Source organism: Magnolia sinica, chromosome 11 (assembly GCF_029962835.1).
Source record: "Magnolia sinica isolate HGM2019 chromosome 11, MsV1, whole genome shotgun sequence".
NCBI lineage: Eukaryota > Viridiplantae > Streptophyta > Magnoliopsida > Magnoliales > Magnoliaceae > Magnolia > Magnolia sinica.
Window position 1 is genome coordinate 20111756 of NC_080583.1, and position 25763 is coordinate 20137518.

The 25763-nt window shown below is 42.6% G+C and overlaps 1 non-coding gene across 1 annotated transcript; it reads left to right on the forward strand.

Moving 5' to 3' along the window:
• The first annotated feature begins 5728 nt into the window (after window positions 1-5728).
• Window positions 5729-5835, forward strand: LOC131219616 (small nucleolar RNA R71). The gene has a single exon (XR_009158266.1). It is a non-coding gene; the product is annotated as a small nucleolar RNA R71 (small nucleolar RNA).
• The last annotated feature ends 19928 nt before the right edge of the window (window positions 5836-25763 follow it).

Here is a 25763-nt window from a genome sequence, read left to right on the forward strand (position 1 = left end):
TATTCTTTTAATTTTTGACTTTTCCATTGAAAGTAATGTCAAGAAGGGGAATCAAATCCTTACCTATAGGGAGCAAACCTAAGGTAAAGACTGTACACCCAACTTTTTCACATATCATTCATGGGGAATTAAATCTACACCTATAGGGAGCAAACCTATGGTGTAGACCATTCGCCCAATCCTTTCAATTTTCCAAGTTGGTTCCTTTCATGTTTAGTGATTACTAAGTTAATCCTTTAATATCGAACTGAAACCTTAATATGCAAGCGAGATGTGTCCTGCGAATTTATGACTCAATCAATGTTTACAACTTTTAATAATGGATTAACAATTCAAACTTAGCTCTGAAATTTGATAGATGACTGAATCCAAGAGTCATAAAGTACCAACATCACGCATCTTATAGTTCTAAATCCAAGATGGCCGTCAAAATCGCTTCGAATTCATATGAAATTCTAAAATTTTTTTTTTTTTTTTTTAAAAAAATTTTCACAATCTCTGCTCAAGACTAGGAACATACTGATTAGGAAGCCTAATCTCCCACCCCCAACCTAAAATCTACATTGTCCTCAATGTAAAAGAAATAAGCATGCAATGCACATGGGACAAAATAAGTAAATGAGAAGTGATGGGAAGATAGTACCTGGATGATGCATAGAGAGACACTTTTCAAGAGATCACAGCCTGGGCACCGATCAGCACGAGAGAAAAGGTAACAAAAATAACACAAAATAAAATCCTACCTATACCACTTTCGTAGGTGCTCTCGATTGCATTTAGCGTATGCAACAAGCCTTTAAACCCCTAGGTTACCCCTAGTGGACGAGTTGTAGTCTCGTGAGGGTTTGCAGTAATGTTACCCACAAACATTGAACTAACTAATGATAAAAACGAAATGAAATGAAGAGCTGGGTTGCCTCCCAGGAGCGCTAAGTTTACCGTCTTCAGCCAGACAAATAAAGCAACTACTCTAGTCCTATGAAAGCGATAAACCTACCTATACCTCCATCAGACTAGGAGATCAATCCTGGTAAACAGGATCAGTCAGAGGCATGGACATGTCCTCTGAATCAAATTTCTCGACAAATGGTTTCAATCGATGTCCATTGACTTTAAACTCCTTGCCATTGTCGGGATCTCTTATCTCAACGGCCCCATGCGGAAAAACAGTAACAACAATGTAAGGGCCGGTCCAACGAGATCGAAGCTTACCCGGAAAGAGATGTAATCGAGAATTGTACAAAAGGACTTTCTGACCAGGCGTGAATGATTTTCGCAAAATGTGTTGGTCATGAAATGCTTTCATCTTGTCCTTGTAAATTCTCGAATTATCGTACGCATCATTCCGGATTTCTTCAAGTTCATTCAATTGAAGTCTGCGTAGCGAGCCAGCGTTGTCCAGATTGAAATTAAGATTTTTGATCGCCCAGTACGCTTTATGTTCCAGCTCCACAGGCAAGTGACAAGCCTTCCCATAGACAAGTCTAAAGGGAGACATTCCAATAGGAGTTTTAAATGCAGTACGGTATGCCCATAAGGCATCGGTCAATTGGATTGACCAATCCTTACGATCTGGGTTAACCGTTTTCTCCAGAATGTGTTTGATCTCCCTATTGGAAATCTCAGCTTGTCCACTTGTCTGAGGATGGTATGGGGTGCTCACCTTATGAGAGATACCATATTTCTTCATTAAGCTCTCAAATGGTTTATTACAGAAGTGTGAGCCCCCATCACTAATGATGGCTCGAGGCGTTCCGAATCGAGAAAGGATGTTTTCTTTTAGAAATTTAATGACCGTGCGATGGTCATTCTTTCGACACGGAATCGCTTCGACCCATTTAGTGACATAATCCACGGCGAGCAAAATATACAGATTCCCAAACGATTGGGGGAATGGTCCCATGAAATCGATGCCCCAGCAATCAAAAGCTTCAATGATAAGAATGGGATTCAAAGGCATCATGTTTCGATGGGACAATGCTCCCAATTTCTGACAACGCTCACAAGCTTTGCAAAACTCATGAGTGTCCCTAAACATAGTGGGCCAGTAAAAGCCACACTGCAGAATCTTGGCCGTGGTCTTTTTGGCAGAAAAGTGACCACCACAGGCCTCGAGTGACGAAGGAGATGACGCTCGATGCTCATCGTGCAGTACACATCTCCTTAGAATTTGGTCTGGGCAATTATTAAATAAATAAGGATCATCCCAGAAAAAGTTGCGCACCTCGGTGAAAAATTTCTTCTTATCTTGCGCAGTCCACTGTGTCGGTATGGCACCTGTAGCAAGATAGTTAGCAATATCAGCAAACCAAGGTGAATGGGAGACTCTGAACAGTTGTTCATCAGGGAACATGTCATTGATATGGGTCGCCTCAAGGGAATCAGAGGTATTAAGGCGAGAAAGGTGATCGGCCACTACGTTCTCTACTCCCTTTTTATCTTTAATTTCCAAATCAAATTCTTGGAGTAGAAGGATCCATCTTATCAAGCGGGGCTTAGAATCATTCTTAGAAAGAAGATACTTCAGTGCCGCATGATCTGTATATATAATGATCTTGGATCCGATCAGGTAGGACCTAAATTTGTCCAAGGCGAACACTACGGCTAAGAGTTCCTTTTCCGTAGTCGAGTAGTTCACTTGGGCAGGATTTAGAGTCCTACTTGCGTAGTGAATGACGTAGGGCTTCTTGTCTTTTCTCTGGCCTAGGACCGCCCCAAGAGCATAATCAGAAGCGTCGCACATAAGCTCAAAAGGAAGGTTCCAGTCGGGTGGCTGCATGATAGGTGCAGTGGTTAATGTGCCTTTAAGCTTGGTGAAAGCTTCCTGGCATTGCTCAGTTCACTCGTACAGAACATCCTTTTGAAGAAGATTACATAATGGACGAGAGAGGAGACTAAAGTCCTTTATGAATCGCCTGTAAAATCCTGCGTGTCCTAAGAAGGATCGCACGTCTCTGATGTTCTTGGGTGGAGGTAGGTTAGAGATAAGATCGATTTTTGCCTTATATACCTCGATTCCTTTGGACGAGATGATATGTCCAAGGACAATTCCTTTCTGAACCATGAAATGACACTTCTCCCAATTAAGTACCAGGTTCTTTTCTTCACATCTTTTCAGCACACATTTAAGACTTTCCAAGCACTTGCTGAAAGATGGACCGTAAACAGAGAAATCATCCATGAAGACCTCTAGATATTGCCCTACCATATCAGAAAAGATACTAAGCATACATCGCTGAAAGGTGGCAGGGGCATTACATAGTCCGAATGGCATCCTTCGGTAAGCAAAGGTGCCGTAGGGACATGTAAATGTGGTCTTTTCCTGGTCTTCAGGGGCTATCTCTATCTGGTTATAGCCCGAATACCCGTCAAGAAAACTGTAATAGGAATGACCAGCTAACCTTTCCAGGATCTGATCAATGAATGGTAAAGGGAAGTGGTCTTTCCTCGTGACGGTATTCAACTTCCTGTAGTCAATGCACATTCTCCAACCAGTAGTGACTCTAGTTGGCACGAGTTCATTATTAGCATTGGCTACGATGGTGATTCCGGACTTCTTAGGGACCACTTAAGTTGGACTCACCCATTGACTATCAGATATAGGGTATATAATACCCACATCCAATAGTTTAAGAACCTCGGCCTTAACCACTTCCTTCATGTTGGGATTTAGTCTACGTTGTGTTTGCCGAGCGATTTTTGCATTATCCTCAAGGTATATGTGATGAGTACAAATCGAGGGATCGATTCCTTTGAGGTCCGCTATCGTCCATCCCAGGGCTCCTTTATGCTCAATGAGAGTAGATATAAGCATACTCTCCTGTTCTTTCTCCAGGTGGGCAGAGATCACCACCGGGTATGTCTCATCTTGACCCAAATATGCATATTTCAAATCAGAGGGCAAAGGTTTTTGGTCAAGCTTCGGCGGCTTGAGGTTAGACGGTAGAGGCACTACATCAGTTTGTGGTAATTCTTCAAATTGTGGCCTCCATCGGTTAACTTCAAGTACCGGTGCAGTATCAAGCAAGGCGCACGTCTCTCTAATCATGTCATCATCAAAATCATGGGAGTGGGCCAGGCACGTCTCTAGATGATCGGAGGATAAGGTCAGAGGTGTCGTATCTTCCACGAAAGAGTCAATCATGTTAATGTCGTGGAAATCGTCATCATCCTCTGAGTTGCTGCCGTTATTGAAAAAAATGTTTGACTCCAATGTCAAATTTCCAAAAGACATAGTCATGATACCATTCCTGCAATTGATAATTGCATTTGACGTGGCAAGGAATGGGCGACCAAGAATGACAGGAATCTGAGTGCTCATGTTATTGATGGGTTTAGTGTCCAGGATGATAAAGTCTACAGGGTAGTAAAATCTATCAACTTGGACCAACACATCCTAAATTATCCCTCTTGGTACACGAACAGAGCGATCAGCAAGTTGTAGTGTGGTTAGGGTGGGTTTTAATTCACCCAAACCTAACTGTTTGTATACCGAGTAGGGAATCAAATTGACGCTCGCTCCTAAGTCAAGAAGTGCGTAATCAATTCGATGGTTCCTGATTACACATGATATGGTTGGGCTACCGGGATCCTTGAATTTCTGCGGCACGTCTTGCTTCAGGATGGCACTCACTTTCTCAGTCAAGAAGATTTTCTTTTGAATAATTTTCCGTCGCTTAGTCGTGCATAAGTCTTTTAGGAATTTGGCATATGAAGGTATCTGTTTAACGACATCAAGCAGAGGAATGTTGACTTTCACCTGTTTCAACACCTCTAGGATATCCTGAGAGTTAGAGAGAGGTTTTGGTGAAACCAACCTTTGGGGGAATGGAGCAACTGGCTTCTCTAGAAGTTCCGGTTCTACTTTTTGGGGGGCATCACTGGATCCATCATTGTTGTCCTCTTCTGGTTCTTGAGGCTTTTCGGGCCTAACCGGAAGAGTTTTATCAATGATCTTCCCACTCCTAAGAGTGGTGATGGATTTAGCATGCCCCATCTGATTTGAAGAGCTGGGATCATTATCTCGTATCGCGGTTTAGGATTGGGGAGAGGTTGTGCAGAAGCATCCCCTTTTCTATAACCGTCATACGAGAATCTATCTTTGGCATAAAATCTGTTTCCACGCATTGCCTGAGCCAGCTCTTGTATGGGATTTTGAACCAGTTCCTCTTGAGGTTTCACTTGATTTGGATTTTGATTGAAGAAACCTGGAGGAGTCGCCGTTTGTCCATTTCTCCAACTGAAGTTTGGATGATTTTTCCAGCCAGGATTGTATGTGTTGGAGTTAGGTCTAGTAAAAGGTCTTTGATAATTATTTACGGCATTGGCTTGTTCATTCAACACTCCTCGAAAGGCAGGTATTGTAGGACAGTTTTCAGTTGTGTGAATGTTGCAATCACAGATACCGCAAACAATTTCATTGACCTTATCCTTCTTTCCTTCCATGGCTTCAACTTTCCTTATGAGCGTAGTCACTTTACACTTGAGATCATCCTCTTCTTTCAAGAGATATAATCCACCTTTTTCCTTTAATTGAGTCGGCCTAGACGTGGTGTTCGCCATCGGGTAATAGTCCCATGATTGTGTTTTTTCAGCGAGACTATCGAGGTAATCCCATACCTCGTCAACATCTTTGTTGATGAACTCTCCATTACACATTGTCTCGACCATTTGGCGCATGGAAGATGTCAGTCCATCATAGAAAAAATTTGTAATGCGCCACGTTTCAAATCCGTGTTGTGGGCATGAACTGACCAAATCTTTAAACCTTTCCCAACATTGGAAGAATGTTTCATCTTCCTTTTGGGCAAAGTTCATGATCGCTTTTCTGAGGGTAATCGTTTTATGATGTGGGAAGAATTTTTTTATGAATTCCCTCTGCATATCGTTCCATGTGCCAATGGATCTAGGACGCAGTGAATGTAACCACGTCTTAGCTTTCTCTTTTAAGGAAAAAGGGAAGAGTTTTAGCCTAATTGTATCCTCAGATACATTAGGAAAACATAATGTAGCTATAATCTCATCGAACTCTTTCAAATGTAAATATGGACTTTCTGATTCAAGTCCATGGAATTTGGGAAGGAGTTGGATAACTCCTGGCATGATGTCCATTTGTCCTGTATTTTCAGGAAAAATCATGCATGAGGGCATACTCACTCCCGCCGGTTGTAGATAATCTCGTAAAGTACGAGGCGGGGGTGCTTGTTGCACCTCATTCTCATCTTAGGTATCCTCCACCCTGGGTGGAAGTGGAGGAGGTTGGTCTTCAGCCATAACCTCAGTTAACTCAGGGGATTTCGAGCGGTGTCTAGTCCTGCGATGGATAGTCAACCCCTCAACCAATCCTCCTTCAGTCAAGAGACGTCGAGTGTCGTCACGGGCCCACTTGGGCATGAAAACACTCGCAGCCCTCAATTAAAAACTTAACCCTAAGAAAGGAAAAGAAAATCTAGCAAGAAAGAGAGAGTTGGAAAGGAATTACCAAATTGGAGTCCTAAGTTAAAAACCTGCAAAATAAAATAAAAATAAGTTAGATTCTAAAAAGAGAAGAATGATCCTTTAAAAGAAAAATAACAGTGAGTTAATTTCTAAAAGAAGGTATTCTTAAAAGAAAGTGAAAATTTCAAAAATAAATTAGGAAAGATCTAAACTAGAAAGTAAATTATTAAAAGAGAACTGCAAAATAGAAAATAGGGAAGGAGCTTACAGAATTAGAAATTTCTATCTTAAAGGCCTACAAAATAGGAAGGTTAGTTTCTAAAGAATTCTAAAAGTAAATTAAGAAACAAAATTAGATTCTAAAAGTGTCAGAATTAGAAAGTTATTAAAATAAAACAAAAATAGAAAGTTAATTTCTAAGAAGGGAAAGAAATAACCTAAATTCTAAAAATAAACTATTTCCTACAGAAGGGAGGATACTAGAATTAGAAAATTTCTAAAATTTAAACCCTAATTCTAAAAATATGAAAAAGTAGAGAGATTAGGAAGGAATTACCAATTTAGAAACTTATGTCCAGATCCTATAAAACAGGAAACAAGTTAAGTTCTAAAAATAGAATAAAATAAAATAAAAAAAACTTCTATCCTAAAGTAAGTAAAATCCTAATCCTAACTTAATTCTAAAACTAATTAATTTCAGAAAAACACGGCGCCAAAAACTTGTTCACTCCCCAAGTATAGGGTTGTGATGTAGTAATAAACTCGGTAAGACCGAGGTCGAATCCACAGGGACTGAACCTGTACGTTATCTGAAAATAAGTAGAACTAGAACTAGACTAAGATGTAATTTAAACCAAATAGAATTTAAGAAATAATTGTGGAATAATTGTCTAAAACTTTAAGGAATTTAGAGGAAGGGAAACTGGGGATTCAGAGGATCCACTTGTAGAGATCAGGGAGATCTTATGCCATCATCATCTAAACTAGACTGAAAATATAGTTTTTAAAGAGATGAAAGATATATGAATTAGAATGGATTCCATCATCAATCCATGCCCATGAGGCAAAGTAAACAATAGAATTAAACTAATTACCAACCAATCAATAATGCAGGGAAGTTAGGAAGGGTATCATCATCCGACCATGCCCAGGAGACTATGGCGAACAACAGGGCTTCCTGACTTCATAAACATAAAAAGGGGAAAGGAATACTCAAGGCCATTGCAGATCCATTGTAATTTTAGTCACAATGGACCATTAAAGACAAAAAAAATATTCCTTTGATTTAACTAGAAACATCATCAGTCAGTTTAAACAAAAAAAAAACATAAGTAAAAAAAAAACTCCTATCAGGCCACAAGCTTCACCTCTTAGCCCCAGCTAAGAGGTTTAGCCAAGAATAAACATGTTTAGGCTCAACATCCTCTTAAAATAAAGAAAAAAAAACAGTAATAAACAAATTCAAAAGAATAGTACTCTCTCTCTTACTCTGTCTGCTAGTCCCACGGTCCAGCAACCCTTCACGTTCCCTGTCTTTCTCCCAAATCGTGCACAGGAGCAGCCGATCCTCGTTACTCACCTCCAAACCGAGCCTCCTCCTTTCTTCCCGTTTCTTCCTGACGTCCAGCAGCAACTGACTCTGTTCCTCTTTAAAGATGGCCAGCTCCCCCCTGGTGCTGTAGAGTCCCACCATCAATAGCCTGCGGAAACAGTCCTTCCGCAACCAGGAATACACGTCCTCTGCTGCGGAATACCTTACGCAGTCCGGAGTTTCCTGTCTCCCTTCTTTTTATTCTTTGCTTTTTTTTTCAAAAGGACAGCGTCCCCTGGGAGATTTTTGGCCCACCTACATGATGAACGGTTCAGATCAGCCGTCCGACCGCCCCTAAGGGCGTACAACTCGCCGTGAAAGTCGGACGGCGTCCGGTTGCGAAAACAGGGTAGCGTCATTGACGCTGTGACGATGGTGGGCCCCATTTCACTGTCTTTTTGGAAAATCCGATCCGTCCACTGCGTTCTACTCGAAAAACCAGGTGGGAAGCACTATTTTTGGACCAAATCCTATGTGGCCCACGTTATCTTTCAAGTCACCGTCCATCCTGTGCTTAATAACTAAGAAAGTGAGGAAATTTTCATGATGCCTAAAAGGAGACCTAGGCGTGGGTTAAACCCCCATTCCGAATGCATTGGACGGTTCAGATCTTCCATAGGGATGATGGGTGGGGCCCACTAGCCAAAAACGGTCGGCCAGCGTCCGTTGCTGCGTAAATAAAAAAATTTGAGTTTTGAGTCGGTCAGCGCCTGCTGACCGACTTCCTTATTTTCTATGTTCGTCCGGTGCACTTGTGCACCTTGCACGTGCACTGCATGTGTGGGTCCCATGGTGATGTTTGTAAGAAATTTGCTCCATCCATCTGTTTTGACACGCAGTTTAAGGTGTTGAGACCAAAATTGGAGTATATCCAGATATCAGGCGGGGCCCACATAATGATTAAAGGGGTTGATCTGTCCGTTGGGCCACTTTCACAGTGATCCAGGAGCTGAAATTTTACGTGTACGGTTTATTTACGGTCCTCAGGCCACGTATGAAGTTTCGAACTGATCAGATGTTGGGAACCCTATGATCTTTCATTTTGGACGTCTTTTGGGCCACTTAAGCTTCAGCTTCTCGATTTTCGCGGACCCCTAGTGTATAATTTCTTCGTTCTTGGTCTTCTAGAGTCCGTTCCTTGCTTTGGTGCTTCTGGAGCGTCAAATCCATGCATTTACCACCCTTTTTCAGTCCAGGCTCTTAAACACACCCTGCATTACAAACACGATTAAATTAGTCCGATAAACAGTATCATGCGTGTAAATCTATGCAACAACTGGGTCTGATATGCAATATTTGACCCTCAACAGCTGAGTCAACTTAAACTGGCCTTGTGTGTTAACCAACGAGTCGGGGTATCGGCATGCTCTCTCTCTGTCTCTTTCTTATTTTTCTTCCTCTTTCTCTTTCTCCTCCTTCTCTTCTTGCTCCCTCTTCCCTTTCTCTTTGCTAGAAGCTTGGAATGTCTAGCAATGGTTTGGATCGAGTCAACTCAGACTCAACTTGGTAGCCACAATCTGGCAGTGAGTTGACTCGATTCCCAACTCTCTCTCTCTCTCTCTCTCTCTCTCTCTCTCTCTCTCTTTTCCCTACCTCCTATTGCTAGAACGTCCAACAACGCCTGGACCGATTCTGACTCGGTCGAGTCGGGTGGTGCAACAGCCAGTTGCTCTCTATCCTCTCTCACATTCTTCTTTCTCTCTTCTTCTTTCTTTTATGTGTTCTTCTCCTTTCCTTCTTCTCCTATTGTTTGAAGGTTCAAGAGGCCTACATGATCCAGACTCAGATAAACCGAGTCCGAGACTCAGTGCAGCAGGAGGTCACAAGAAGAAAGAGGACCACGTCCTCTCTTCTTCTTCTTCTTTATGTACCGCCCAACAACTATTAGACCAGACCAAGAGTAGACCCAATCCAAACTCGGTTGGCTCAGCCCGAGCTCGAGTTGCTGCGGCAATGGCAGCGGCAGTAGCAACAGTAACACTTTCTCTCCCTCATTCTCTTTCTTTTCCTCTCCTCATCAACTGACTAGGACGGTGCTCTCTCTCTCTCATTTTCTCTTTCTTTTCTTTTCTTTTCTTTTCTCTCCTTTTTTTGAATGGGTTGCCCTAACGAGCATCCTTTATAGGCCCTATGAAAATCCCAGAAACATCTGCTACTAATCTCAGGATTAGTCGCAGCTTTGCAACAGTGGCTCGAACAAGAGCTCACATTGTCGCTGATTTAATGCAACCCTAGCTGCATGGAGATAATCCACCTATACTGATGTATCTCTGAATCCCTGGCCCATCGAATGGACAGTTTAGGTCAACAAGTGGGCCACATCCCAATCAAGTGGGTCTTCTGCAGGAATGGGGAAAATGACGGCCTCACTAATGGTAGATTTGAGTCTGCGGGTGATCTTTCGATCTAAGTCTTATAAATGGCTTGGATTTGACCCTTGGACACTATGAGACCCACCAGATGGAAGGTCATTAGTGTATTTGCTCGATGGGTTCAATTTCCACTCGCAGCAACGGGTGAAGAAAAGTTTCAAGTGTAGATAGGAAAACCTACTTTGAAGGGCTAGGATTTGTTGATGTGGAGGGATGGGATGATAAGGAGGAGGTTTCACGCGGATTGCCAATGTGTAAAGTTAAGAAAAACAAAAAACTTTCTGTTTTTGAAAAATAAATGGTTGCACTCAGCCCGCTTGCGCCCGCGATTGTACAGCTGTACGTGTGATACCACGTGCGAAACTTTGGGGTTCAGTCTGAATCCCCCGTTCTCTAAGATGGATGGTCCAGATCATTTGATCAATGGCCAATGGTGGGCCATCTCGTGACCAGAAATAGACGTTGTCCGCAAGCTACTCGCGGGCGGGAAAATTTTGAAAGAGAAAGTTTTTCTCTTCTTCGAGCGGGCCCAGTCAGTGCCCGGTTTAACCGAGTTCTCAGTCTGGTGCTCGGCGGACACACGCACACGTTGTACACTTGCAACAAATGTGGGGTCTGCAATGATGTCCTGACAACATCCACTCTGTTCATAAAGTTTCGTCGGTCCTGTTAGGAATTTGGTCGAAGGTGAGGCAGATCTAAGGTTTAGGCGGGCCATACATGCAGATTTCGTGTTCAATTAGTGATTTATGGAACCCACCGAGTCATTTCAGTAAATCCAATATGCCCATTCGTTTAGCAAGGTTAGTTAGGGCAGGGGAGCAGCTGTGTGGCCGATTAAAAGGTTCTGGTGGGCCATACCTTTAGATCTTGGTACTTGATGGTGGATTCTTGTCGACCCAATGGCCAGATTGTATTTAAATCTGACCATCAATGGTCATCAAAGTTTCTAGTCTAATCTAAACGGATTCTTGAGGGTTGTTTCCATAACTAGGTGGTTGAATTGCACGATCAGGTAATGATTTGATTAATAGGGTGTGGTGGCGACGACGGATGGTGGATATAATGATCCGGGTTCCTAAATCTAAGATGGTCGGTTAGATTTGTCTATTAATGAAATTTAGATCCTAAGAATAGGTTTTTCTAATGATGGGGTGATCCATCTTGTAGTATATCGGATGGGTAACTTAATATATAAATGGGAACTGTTTCCAATGGTTGGATTTAAACTAGGAAGCACGTGAATGTTCTTGTAAGTTAGGTTGTATTCATGCTAAATTAGGTTACATGATAACACTTGAGGACTAAAAAGTGTGGGGTGTTACAATCTACCCCCCTTAAAAAGAATTTTGCCTCGAAATTCAATTATTCAATTATGAATAGAATTGAGAATAGCTTCTTACTTTCTAAGGTAAAAGTATATTTTTGTTTTCATTATTCGGGCAACCATGGACGGACGGTTGTAGTCAGTCTGAACCTGATACTCCACACTTTTGCCTAGCCAGGCAATGAGTTTACTAGTATCCTTCTTATTACTAGTGAGTATCGATCTTCTACTTGATCAGGGCATTGAGATCATAGTAATCATTAGGATTTAGAATTCATGTTAAACCGCATATACTTTGTTTAGACATGGTTCCATTGGTTCGTGTTCTCAATCATTTTAGTCATTTGAGATATATTACTTAATTTCCCATTTTCCTAAAGAATGAGCCTAAATGGTTCATTATACTTTAACATTGCACTTTAACTATCTGGGTTGCTATTCTAAAATCTACAATTTAATTATTTCAAATTGTTAAAGTTGTATTACTACACACTCACAAAGCTCTTAATCCTTATTAACTACTCTGTAACTACTATGGAAGTTTTGTAAAGATCATACCTTGATGGACTCACTTAGGGTTGGGTGTATCCAAGGCGTACATGCGATGAGTTCCTCATTCTCGTGCTTGAGGTTACAAGGCTTGAGCATGATTCGAAGAAGCCTGAATCGGTGGCTGAGGTTGTCGTGCTGGAGGGAAGATCCTCTCATCTCATTGTTTCTTAAAACACCGCCTTAAGATATGACCTAATTTTCCACAAGAGCTGTAAAGCTTATCCTAACTCGAAGAATGAGTTAGGTGAGGCGTGAATTTCACCCTCTTATAAGGCGTATGAGATGCAAATGGTGCCGACCTAGCTTTACCCATAGAACCTTGAACAAAAATGCGTGTTTTAGCCATACGCTCGAAGTCCTTTTATATTCGCATGGCTTTGTCCACGATATCAGCAAAGTCAGTAAAGTCGAAGGTGCACAATCTCGACTGAATTTCAGGTCAGAGACCTTCCTTAAACTTCTGCAATTTATATTCCTCGTCCTCAATGGCATTCGGTGCATATCGTGACAATTCGTTAAAGCGCACTTCTATTGAGACACTATCGTATTCCCTTGTTCCAACTTGAGAAACTCATATATTTTCTCGTGACGATAGCATGGAGGAAAGTATTTTTTATTGAACCTCCTCTTAAACTCAGTCCAGGTCCACTCATAATCAGATGTGACTCTTCTTAGCATGCTTTCCCACCATATATCAGTCTTACCTTCCAGGGCATAAGTGGCGAGAACAACCTTCTAGGAGTCCAAACAACTTAGCGATTTCATCATCTTGACCATTCTATTCCGCCAGTGTTCTGCTAGAACTGGATTTGGTGCTCCTGAGAAGGATGGTAGCCTCAACCTCTGAAACCTTTCTAAAAAAGGTAAGCTAACAGTCTTAGAAGGGGGGAGGTGAATAGGACTATGCCAAATAAAAACTCAAAGTACTGAAATAATAAATAAAACAGAATAAATCACAGATCTCAATAGCAGTAGTATTGAGAAATTGATTCAAACTTAGTTCGTAGGACAACCTTGCGGGACCATCCAACGCCCAAGTTCTTCCCAACCCTTCACATGGACTCTTTACGTTGATGGCTAATCCAACTCTAAGGCAAGCAGGGTCAGGTAGTCCTGGAAACCCCTGACCATACATGCATACAGTATGCCTTAAGATTCGAATTTCAAGCTTCCAACAATACAGCAAAATATGAAGCCTTGATCGTTGGACTCAAACTAGCAACAAACATGGGGACTCGGCATCTAGAAGTCTTCAGTGACTCACAGCTGATCGTCAACCAAATAGCCGACGTTTACCAAGCCAAGAAAGAACATTTCAAAGCCTATCTCCAAAAAGCCAGAAAATTAATCGCAAGTTTCCAAAAGTGTAACATTGCATTGATTCCACGGGTGGAGAATTCCAAAGCCGACATGTTGGCAAAGCTTGCTACATCAAATGAGGACGAAATGCTAAGATCCATCCCGATCAAGTTCTTGGCCAAACCGAGCATTGAGGAGGCCAACCCTATGTCCATCCTTCCGGTTAGTTCGGAACTAACGTGGATGGATCCGATTATCCAATACCTCACCAAAGACCGGGTAGAAGCATGATGAATGAAACTCAAGGCCGCCCGATATACCATGCTTAACGACGTGCTCTAAAAAAGGGTTTTACCTCCCTTACTTAAGATGTGTTCGACCAGAAGAAGAAGAGTACATCCTAAAGGCGATCCATGAAGGAATTTATGGAAATCACTTGGGAGGACACTTACTACTACACAAAGTTATCCAGCAAGGATATTACTGGCCAACCATCCAGCACGATACCCGAAAGCTCGTCCAGAGATGTGATAAATGCTAGAGATTTGCAAACATTCCTCAGTAGCCACCAGAAGAGCTCAAGCCGATGTCCGGGCCTTGACCATTTGGTCAATGGGGGATCAACATCATCGGCCTGCTCCCTACAGGCAAAAGCCAGACCAAGTTCGCCATAGAAGCAGTCAATAAAATCATCAAACACCATCTTCGAACCAAGCTTGAGAATTCCAAAGGAGCATGGGCTAAGAAACTTCCTAAAGTTTTGTGGGCTTACGGAACTATTGCTCGGACCGCTACTAGAGAGACCCCGTTCTCTCTGACATACGGAGCGGAGGTGGTCACCCCCGTAGAGATTGGATTTTCTATGGCCCGAACGGGCTCATTTGATGAGCCGACCAATAGTGAACTTATGTCTCTCAGTCTCGACCTCTTGGAAGAGCGAAGTAAGTAAGCTCGACTTTGAACCGTTATTCGCTCGATTAAAAGGTTTAGAGTTGGAGATCTGGTTCTCCAAAAGTTATTCTAGAACACCAAAGAAGCAGGAACATGATCATTGGGTCTAAACTAGGAAGTGCCCTATGTAGTATCACATAAAAGCCGACTCGGGTTGTACCGAATGGAAGACCTTGGCGGCCAGTTGCTCTCGCACCCATGGAATGCCGAGCATCTGAAGATCTACTACCTATAGACAGACCGGCGTGATACTCGTTTCTTGTATTAGTTAGAGTTATGTTAATAAATCCACCTATTCCTTGACCGACCTATATCTGACTAGAATCTGTTGAAGATCTGACCAAGATTAATTTAGCTACAAAGACCTTGACTAGCGCCATATTGATGTCTGAGCAATAACTCGACTTCAATCCGACCAAAAGTGGCAAAGCTAGAAGGTCAATTCTAATTGCTCAGCTCAAACAGACAAAGGTCAACAAAAAGGAATGATTTCATTAATAAAACCCAAAATGGTCTGATTACATCGACTTTACATCAACTACAACGTCAAGTTTTGTATATCGGATAATAACAAAATCTTAAAGAGGAAGACAACGCTGGATGTGCTTGAAGTGCCTAAAGGTCGGATGCCTGGTGTGCTTGAAGTGCTTAAAGCTGAAAAACTCTAAAAATTAACTTCAAGACTCGAGCGCCGACTCGAGAACCGCATCAGGAGCTGCATCATCACCCAACCCATCAGAGCTCGACTCCGCCTCGTTGAAGGCAGAGAGATCAAGGTCAGAGAAGGAAGCCCTCATGTCCTTCGTACACTCAGCGTAACCTTGGCAAAAGAGGGTGTCTCTCTCATCTATGAACTCTTGGGAGGATATGAACTGACGGACGCCTCCTCCTGAGCCTTGACGATGACGCCTTTGGTCTCTACCTTCAGCTTGTCGAGCTTCCCTTTGGCCTCAAATAGTTCGGCATGACACTTATTAAGCACGTGCTTGGCCTCCTCCAGCTGAGCCGTCATCGCAGCAGTCAACGCCTCAAGGGCAGCCTTCGCGACCTCAAGTGCGGCATCCAACCCAACTACCTTTTGCTCGGATCCCTCCACCTGCTCGCGCATCTGAGCAAACTTTGCACGTGACTTCAGCACACATAGAGCGAACTATAGAAGAAAAAGGAGAAAGATGAGTACAAGCAAATTAGAAAAATGAAATTCACTTCGAACGAGATACTTACCCCAAGTAAGGTGGTGGTCACGTAAGGGCTGTCTCGGTCAGAGCGTCAAACAAAGTGACATACTCCACGTCGGATGTATGGTGATCGACCCAGGGGAGGATCTCCTCCACAGTCTGATGAAGTCAGCTCCCTCGCCCCTCTCTAGCCTTCGCCCCTTAAGAAGGCCGAGCCCCAGCAAGAAGCTCCGAGGCTCCTTGAGTTTCGGTAGGAGCAGGGCAGTCAGGGACGACCGTACCCGCCTCCCTGGAGGAAGTCTCCACCTCCCTGCCCTCTCCCTCATCCACAACGACAACCAGGTGAGGGGGGCTAACCTTCCCCTTGGACTTCGAAGAAGTCTTCTGCTTCTTCTTCTTCGGGGCCGCCCTCTCTTCTTGAGGAGGCACGTGGACCTTGGAGAGAGGGCGGATATAAGGCTGAGCATTATGCATCTTTGTACAAAAACGAGTGCATTAGAAAAGGTTTTCAAGTAAAGGAAGTTCTCAAAGTTGTGAAGCTCGACTGAAGATCTTACCGAAGGTCGTACCTGTGAGGACCGAGTCTAAGCCTACTTGGAGAAGTTGCTCGGGCTGAAGAAGGACCCTCTAAGATTGCCGACCTTCATCGAGGGCATGCAGATCTTAGATCCGAGCCAAGGACCCACTGTCAAGCAGAGGTGGATTCTTAGGAACAACTGAAGCAAGACAAGTGAAAAGGGTCAGTTAACAGTATAAGCTGATCAACGAAGGACGATCTACCGCTGCAGTATGAACCTGGTTTGGAGAAAGCCCGGGGGATGAGAGATTGCATTGATTTTGGGTTGGCCGTCTCCCATCATCCATAGATCTAGAACCACTTATCCCTCTAATGCTTATTGGATGAGGAAGGGTCAGTTATTAAGGCCCCGCTGGTATTCTGCCACCTGGAGAAGTAGTACCAACCAGGCTGAAAGGTGTTCGGCTTCACCTGATACAAGTGAAGGAACTTGTCCACTTATAGCTTGGGTTGCTCCAGCTCAACCCATAAAACTGCACAGCCGAACAAGTCCCTCCACCTATTCGGAGTTAACTGTCCTAGGGCCAAGCCGAGACAGGTCAGGAGACGCCGAACAATTCCCTTAAGTGGGAATCGCAGGCCGCATTGGAGACCAACTTGAAAAATTGCCACTGCCCCCTCAGGAGGTCAGTCCAGGAGTTCATCCATTGAAGGAAGCCTAAAGATCACAAAATCGGGGATGTGATACCCGAGCCTAATTCAGACTAATTGCTCCTCGGACAAAGTCGAGGGCACTGGCCCCCTCGGATCCTCCTCCCCCGCTCCATCCTCGTTAGGTGGATCACGCACCTCAGCGACTTGGTCGGTCGCTAAAGACACATTTAGTCCTTGCGTCCTAGGCACCGTCTCGTGCCTAGCAAATAGGTTTAATGCCCTAGTAGCGGGCACCAGTCTCTGTGCTAGAGGCCTCTCCTCTACCTTCCTCGACGACGAATACCGAAAAGCAGCATCCGCCATTACTACCAGTGGTGAAGGTGGGTTCGACATTACCTTAAGGTGACTGCTTGCCCCACTTTCGCCACTGGAGACCCCCTCCCGTGAGCTCCTAGAACCGGACATTGAATGGGAAAATGAAAGGGAGAGGGAGAAAAGAGCTCACCGGAGTTAGGATTGCGGGAATCCGACTGGAGTGTGGTGGGAACAGTCACCGGAACGCACGTGAGAAAGCAAGGAAAGCAGAAAGGGGGAAGAAGATGAAATGCAGAAGAGAAGAGCCCTAAGCGTTAGGGCTCTCCTTATATAGTCGTGTCATGTGGCAACGAATTAATGCACCCATTAACTCTACATCGTACGAACGCTCCATCATTTATCCCAACTCGCCACGTGTCACAAACCGATGCACCGCTCACCGCTAACATCAAGTACGACGCCATGCATCAAGACCTCGTTGGGCTATCACTGAAGTGACGGCTTGATGCCCCACGTGACCTTGATCCATGCGATGACACATCATGATGACAGGCAAACGATGCTTCAATTGTCATGTTGGTCACCATACCTGCCATTAATGATAACCCATCTCGACCTGGTCCATGCATAACTCGACTTAGCGATGACAGAGCTTACTTTCCGAACTTCGTTCAGAAAGCAAGGGGGCTCACTGTTGGGGAAAAATCTCTAAGTCTAAAGTCAGCTTATGGAATGGACCAACTCTACTAAGCTAGCCTGAGCCCATGGGGATCTGAGCCTAACAAGGCCTTTGCGTCCAAAAAACAAAGCACCCTCCAAAGAGAACGATGCAAATATATGGACACACAAGGAGCTTTCATGCTTGCACCAGTGGTTGAAAGACCGACCTAAATTAATAGGTTGGATGTAGATCGATCACAGACTGGCCATAGCTCAGTCATAGATCGGTCATAGATCAGTCCCAGATCGATCATAGGTTGGCCATAGTTCGGTCATAGATCAATCATACATCAATTATAGATCGATCACAAACCGTCCATAGATTGGTCATAGATCAGTCATAGATGAACAATACCCCTAACAGGGTCCGAAGGTCTTAACACCTAGAGGAAGGGAACTCAAACCTTCCGGTTTGTCTGACGAACAAAAGCGGTGAATGCCAATTTGTCGATCGAGATAGCATTATTCAGATCCAACCTAAAGCCGAGCTGTAGATTCAAAGATTCCTCGCAAAGACTCGAAGGAGAGATCTTTGGGAGATAAGAGCGAATCCCGACAATCTCGAGACTCCGTAATCTCGAGGAGATCCTAGATCAAATCAAATCTCCAAGATATTAGGGGAGAGCCATTTTATGACTGGGTTCTCTCTTCCCTATAAATAGATGAGCATCTCCCACCGTTGGAGGTATGTTCACTAAAACCCTAATACTTGCCTGGTCTCTTTTCTGGAGATCCTACTTCCAATACCGTGAGCCTGACTTAGGCATTGGAGAGTCCCCTAAATAAACCAGGGCCTCCTTTGTCTCCCATCTTCGCCTGTGCAGGTTCAAGGAGGTGCACCGTGGAGGGTCTGCTGGAAAACTGCATCAACAACCACCATATCAATAGTTCAGATCATTGCATGTTTGCAACATGCATCTTGAGGAGGGAACAACACTTATGCAGCGCGGGCTTTTTCAGAATTTATCAGGAGCTTTTTCTAACTGTATGCCTCACTTTTAACCCACCATCATTTATCTGCATCTCAAACCTTACTTTCCCAAACTATTACCATGCTGTACACGGATGTGGTTTTACCATACGAAACTACTGTTGTCCAACGGTAGTGCTGCCGGACCGGTCGTAGTACCGCAGCCCCCTTGAACATTCCGGCGGTAGTGCCGCTGGATCAACGGTGTTACCGCCGCTCCCTGCCTTGTCCAGCGGTGATGCTGCCATTTTCATGAGGTATATGTTATATCCAAACCGTCCATCTATTTGGCGAGCTTCTTGTAAGGCTTGAGCCAAAAAAAAAAAAACAAATCTAAAGATCAAGTGAACCACTCTGCAAAAAGCAGTGGGGGATTGAACATCTTACCCTTGAAACTCTTTTGGGGTAAGAAGTTTTGGATTAATATGATATTCGTTTCTCCTCTTCATCCAGGTCTTTTTGACCTTATGAACAGATTGGATGGAAAATAAACAATATGGTGGGACCTACAATTGTTTTAACAGTGAAAATCATTATCTCCACTGCTATTTCTGGTGTGCTCCATTTGAGCTTTGGATATGATTCATTTTTTAACTCATGCTCTAAAATGGTCTCTACGAATGGATGAATAGTGTGAATAAAATAAATAAGTCATTTCGGGTTACATTTAACTAAGTGAAATTGACCACAACCTGATTTATAGCTCAAGTGGTAGATTGAGTGAAAGATACCTTGTTTCAACACTGAGGTCTTGGTATCGATCCCTAGTGGGGGTGGCTAACAGTGAAGTGTGAACTGCTAGTGGGGTGTACTAACAAAAAAAAACTAAGTGAAATTGGCCGTGAACTAAGTGACTGATAGGAGACAGCCGTGGCCCATTTGGGTGTTGAGGTACCGGTTTGTGGCAAAGTTAAGTTTTTCATGTTCCATTCTTCCCCCTCTTTCCAATTCCGACTCCCTTTTGTTCACTCCATGGTCGAGGTGGACCAGAAAAAAGCCCGACAGGTGGCAGAGATGATTTGGACCGTCAGAACTTTAAACGGACTTATCTCATAAAACTAAAATGAGTTGTCGGACATACTATATATGATTTTCAGGTTGGACGATCTACTTTACTGACCCAACCCTACTACAACAGGTTGCGTACACTGAATTTGTGAGCTCTCGCCTGATTGTGGATTGAAACACGTTTTAATTGTGGATTGAAATTGACCTCGAAGTGAGTAAAATTGATCGAGAAGTTAGGAAATCGACCGATACTTGAGTAAAATTCACTGATAACTGAGTGAAATTGACCAATACCTGAGTGAAATTGACTGATACCTGAGTGAAATTGCCTGCGAACTGACTGAAATTGACAGCGAACTGAGTGAAATTAACCACGAAGTGAGTGAAATTGAGCGCGAAGTGAGTAAAATTGATCGAAAAGTTAGGAAATAAACCGATACCTGAGTGAAATTGCCTGTGAAGTGAGTGAAATTGACCGCGAAGTGAGTGAAGTTGGACGTAAAGTGAGTCAAATTGACCACGAAGTGAGTGAAATTGATTGCGAAGTGAGTGAAATTGACTGCAAAGTGAGTGAAATTGGCCGTGAACTGTGTGAAATTGACCGCGAAGTGAGTGAAATTGATCGAGAAGTCAGGAAATTAACTGATACGTGAGTGAAATTCACCAATAATTGAGTGAAATTGATTGATACTTAAGTGAAATTGACCAATACCTAAGTGAAATTGGCTGTGACTTGACTGAAATTGACTGCAAAGTGAGTGAAATCGACCGCGAAATGAGTGAAATTGGTGGTGAACTGAGTGAAATTGACCGCGAAGTGACTGAAATTGACCGCGAATTGAGTGAAATTGATCGAGAAGTTAGGAAATTGACCCATAACTGAGTGAAATTCACCGATAACTGAGTGAAATTTACTGATACCTAAGTGAAATTGACCGATACCTGACTGAAATTGGTCACGAACTGATTGAAATTGACACCGAAGTGAGTGAAATTTACCACGAAGTAAGTCAAATTGGTCGCGAACTGAGTTAAATTGACCGTGAAGTGAGTAAAATTGACCGTGAACTAAGTAAAATTGGCCGCGAAGTGAGTGAAATTAGCCGCGAACTAAGTGAAATTGACAACAAATTGAGTGAAATTGACCGCGAGTTGAGTGAAATTGACCACGAATTGAGTAAAATTGATCACAAAGTGAGTCAAATTGGCCGCGAACTTGGTGAAATTGACTGTGAAGTGAGTGAAATTGACCACGAATTGAGTGAAATTGGCCGTGATGCTTTTTTGAGCACTAGATAATTTTAAAGAGCTACCAAATACCTAAAAAATAATACATAATATAGTTGAGGAGCCACGATCCTTCTTTAACACCCTAGATTCCACTTCATTCCAACATTTGTGCTCATCAGACATGAAAAATGTCAACTTAGAATTTACCTTTTCATACTAAGAAATCCACTAGTTCCTAACGGGAACACTTCCACTTGTTCCCGATAACTAAGTCATGGATATTACCACTAGAACATCGGCCTCATCTTTTCTACTAAGAACTTTAAAAAATATAACTAGGTCATGGAAGGAAGTGAAATTGACCCTGAAGTGAGTGAAGTTCACCGCGAAGTGAGTGAAATTGACCGAGAAGTTAGTCAAATTGACCGCGAAGCAAGTGAAATTGACTGTGAAGCGAGTGAAGTTCACCCTAAAGTAAGTGAAATTGACCACGAAGTGAGTGAAATTAACAGCTTAGTGAGTAAAGTTCACCGCGAAGTGATTGAAATTGTCCGCAAATTGAGTGAAATTGAACGAGAAGTTAGGAAAATTGACCGCGAAGTGAGTGAAGTTCATCGCAAAGTCAATGAAATTGACCGCGAAGTGAGAGAAATTGACCGTGAAGTGAGTGAAGTTCACCGCGAAGTGAGTGAAATTGACTGCAAAGTGAGAGAAATTGACCGCGAAGTGAGTGAGTTTACTGCGAAGTGAGTGAAATTGACCGTGAAGTGAGAGAAATTCACCGCAAAGTGAGTGAAGTTCACCGCGAAGTGAGTGAAATTGACTACGAAGTGAGTGAAGTTCACTGCGAAGTAACTGAAATTAACCACGAAGTGAGTGAAATTGAACGAGAAGTTAGGCGAATTGACCCCGAAGTGAGTGAAATTGACCATGGAGTGAGTGAAGTTCACTACGAAGTCAGTAAAATTGACCGTAAAGTGAGAGAAATTGACCATAAAGTGAGTAAAGTTCACCACGAAGTGAGTGAAATTGACCACGAAGTGAGTGAAATTGACTGCAAAGTGAGTGAAATTCACCACAAACTAAGTGAAATTGACTACAAAGTGAGTAAAATTGATCACAAAGTGATTGAAATTGACCAAGAAGTGAGTGTAGTTCTCTGCGGAGTGAAATTGACCGCGAAGTGAGTGAAATTAACCACGAAGTGTGTGAAATTAACCGCGAAGTGATTAAAATTGACTGATACCAATTCACAAATAAATCACCATTCACAATGAAATCAGTATTCACAAATAAATTAATTAACAATTCACAAACAAGTCTTCATTCACCATGAATTTTATACAAGACATCATTCACAACAAATTACAAAATTTCACAAAATTTCCTCATTCCTCTCATGCCTAAGACAAATATCATTTATCGTGGACACTCAAACAATCATAGACTATTGAATCCCTAAAAATGGGAGTGAATTTTTTCAAGTCTGTTCCCAACAAAATTCGACTGCTGCACAAAATGTCAATATATTTCATGACAAATATGTCATAATCATATCCATTCGTCTGCTTTGGTAGGGAAATCTCTTCTCTGACGGTCCAATCCTTCTCGTCCAGCACAGACGTATCTCATGTGACGTGGAATATAATAGGCAGTCCCTCCTTCATAGTATCAAACCACCACGTTAGTGAACATTGATCTGCAGGATAGGTTTGGGACTCTAACATCAAATCCCTTACGCGAAGACTTGCCAACTATAAGGTTGGATTGGAAAATATATCAACAATAATGTTCAATATTTAATAAAGCATAGTGTGAAAGTAGATTTGTTGTAGTGAAAAATCATAAAGTATAGTGTCAATTTTCTGAGTTGGGGGTCATTTTTGACGAATTCCAAGTCAAAATGCCTGACTTATATGTGAATTTCAACAAGTTTGCGGCATGTTTCACTCAGTTCTCGGTCAATTTTCCAAGTTATATGTTGCATATAAAAAGAACATTGCAAAACCTAAGTCAGAATCGATACCATAGAAACAGAAAAAGATCACGGTTACAAAATGAAAGTCTGATCTGGTTAAAAGTAACTCGCCTTAAAATCAATTGGCAAATAAATGAAATCATAGGTCCCTTGGTGATGCTCATCAATCGTGGCCAACAGCATCCTAGAAGTGTATATGTAATTATGCCCAATTCAGAGTAAAATGATCAAGAAGAGAAAACAAACAAGAAAACACTGTGCATGTGAATCTTAAAATTGTCTTGTATCATGGATAGTATACAAAGGAAATAAAGCAAGTTCAAACATTATTACATAAAAGATGCATTATATGATGACGCTTAATAGAAAGGAACTGCATCTTTTGTTCAACCCAGCAGTGGTACAAGTGGGGTCCACATTTCACTGATCACATTCATCTGAAGGGTTCCCGTTACCTTCCGTATCAAATGAACTCAGAGATCTGATTGGTGGCTCATGAAAAATGGTCCAGTTTTAATAGGGTCTAATCAAACGGTTAGGATCATCCTATGGGAGGTTCTGGGGTGCTTCCCATTCACAACCATGGGGCCGTCAACAGGTTGGTTTTGGTTGGGTCCATTAGTAACCATACCTGGGCTCGTGGTTCAAATACCTTTGGATTCGGGTCTAGTTATTGAATACCTAGATCTGGATCTAATCAGGTTCAGGTGCTTGTCAGGTACATATTGTTATATTTTGTTTTAAAATAGTAGTAAAATTTGAATTTTCAAATTTTCGGTAATTTCCCTCCATTTTTGAAATTGTAGTACTTTTAAGTTTGGAGTTTTGTCCCACATCGGATTTCACAAAGTTAACTATCTTGTATATAAGATAGTATTTTTGCTTAGGGCTTGAGCCCCTTTCAGGGGGCATGTGAATTTGGTCCTGTGGGGGGCTATGCCAATAGCTCTAATCTATGCCATTAACCACACACGCGCGCGCGCGCCGAGCCGAGCCGAGCCGTGCCGTGCCGAGCCGAGCCGAGCCGAGTCCGTGTCCGCGTGCGCGACGCGACGCAACGCGACGGGACGGGACGGGCTGGGCTAGGCGTGGGCGCGGGTGCGGGTGCGGTGTGTGTATACTCGCGTGGTTGTGTGTATGGGTACTCGCAGGACTGTATATGCGGGAGTGTACTCGCACTTGCGCCTTTTCGTTTTAAACCAGAGAGATGCGTCCCTTCCGGTTGGTCGCCTCGGTTGGGTTTAAACCCAACGGACCTAACCTTTTGAAAAGGGTGCTTATGCACCACTTCGGAGTCTATAAAAAGACATCCGATTCCAGTTTCAAAGATATGAAAAATCCTTCTCTTATAAAACACTCTCTGATATTCGGTTTTAAGCATTTTCTGCTGAGTTCATCGCTGAGTCAACTCAGCACTTTCGGATTAAACTGCAAGTGGTTCGAGCCCGTGTACAGTGAGTGCACCGCTGGGACCGGGTCATAGTCGTTGTATCCTGGAGGTCGATTGCTCTGGAAACCTGTTGCACTTGGGACGCTGTCCAAGGGGAGCAAATTCGATTTCAAGCCGAGTGACTCAGTCACGCCTCGACTCAATTCAATAAGTTCTTCTTTCTCAAATTTTATTTTATTTTTTGGTTCTCGATTTTTAATAGTCTATTTAATTCAACCAAATATTCCAACAATCTTGAAATCGAAAATTGTTGAATTACATAGACTATGGCTACAGTAACAGTAAATGCTTCTACTGAGTTAGTCAAAATCGAACCGTTCGCTGGACAATCATTTAAACGGTGGAAACAGAAACTGATGTTCGCTCTGACCACTCTGAAAGTTTCATACATATTATCTGAATCATTTACTATAGATCCAGCAAATCAAAATGAAGTAACAGATGAAAATAATTGTAAAAATTATATTCTAAATTCTTTATCCAACGAACTATATGACGTGTATGCTTCTTACGTGTCTGCTAAAGACATATGGACTGCTTTGGAAAAGAAATACATATTAGAAGATGCAGGCGCTAAGAAACATGCAATTGCTAATTTCCTTCATTATGAAATGACAGACGATATACCTGTCACAAATCAGATTCATGATTTTCAAAGTTTAGTTCATGAACTATCGACAGAAGGAATTAAGTTGGATGAAGTGTTTCTTTCAGGAGCACTAATAGAAAAGTTACCGCCCTCCTGGAAAGAATATAAGAATAGAATGAAACATAAAAAGAATGGTGTTTCTTTGGAAACAACTATCGTACACATACGAATAGAGGAGGCCAATAGAATCAGGGACCAAAAAGAAAATAAAAATAAGATAGATTCAAAGGCAAATCTTGTGGAATCAAGTCGGGCAAATAATAAGAAAAAGGGCAACTGTCATAACTGTGGCAAACCTGGACATTATGCAAATGAATGCAGGCTCAAAAAGAAGAATGCAAACAGTCAATTCAAGAAAAAAGGAAACTGCTACAACTGTGGAAAGCCTGGGCATCATATCAAAACCTGTAGGCTCAAGAAAAATAAAGATAAGCCGCAAGCTAACCTTACAGAAACAGGCAATGAGTCTGACATGATAGTAGCTGTGGTGTCAGAAGTCTTCCTTGTAAACAACTTGGAGTGGGTACTAGACACTGGTGCAACTAGGCACGTGTGCAAGGATCG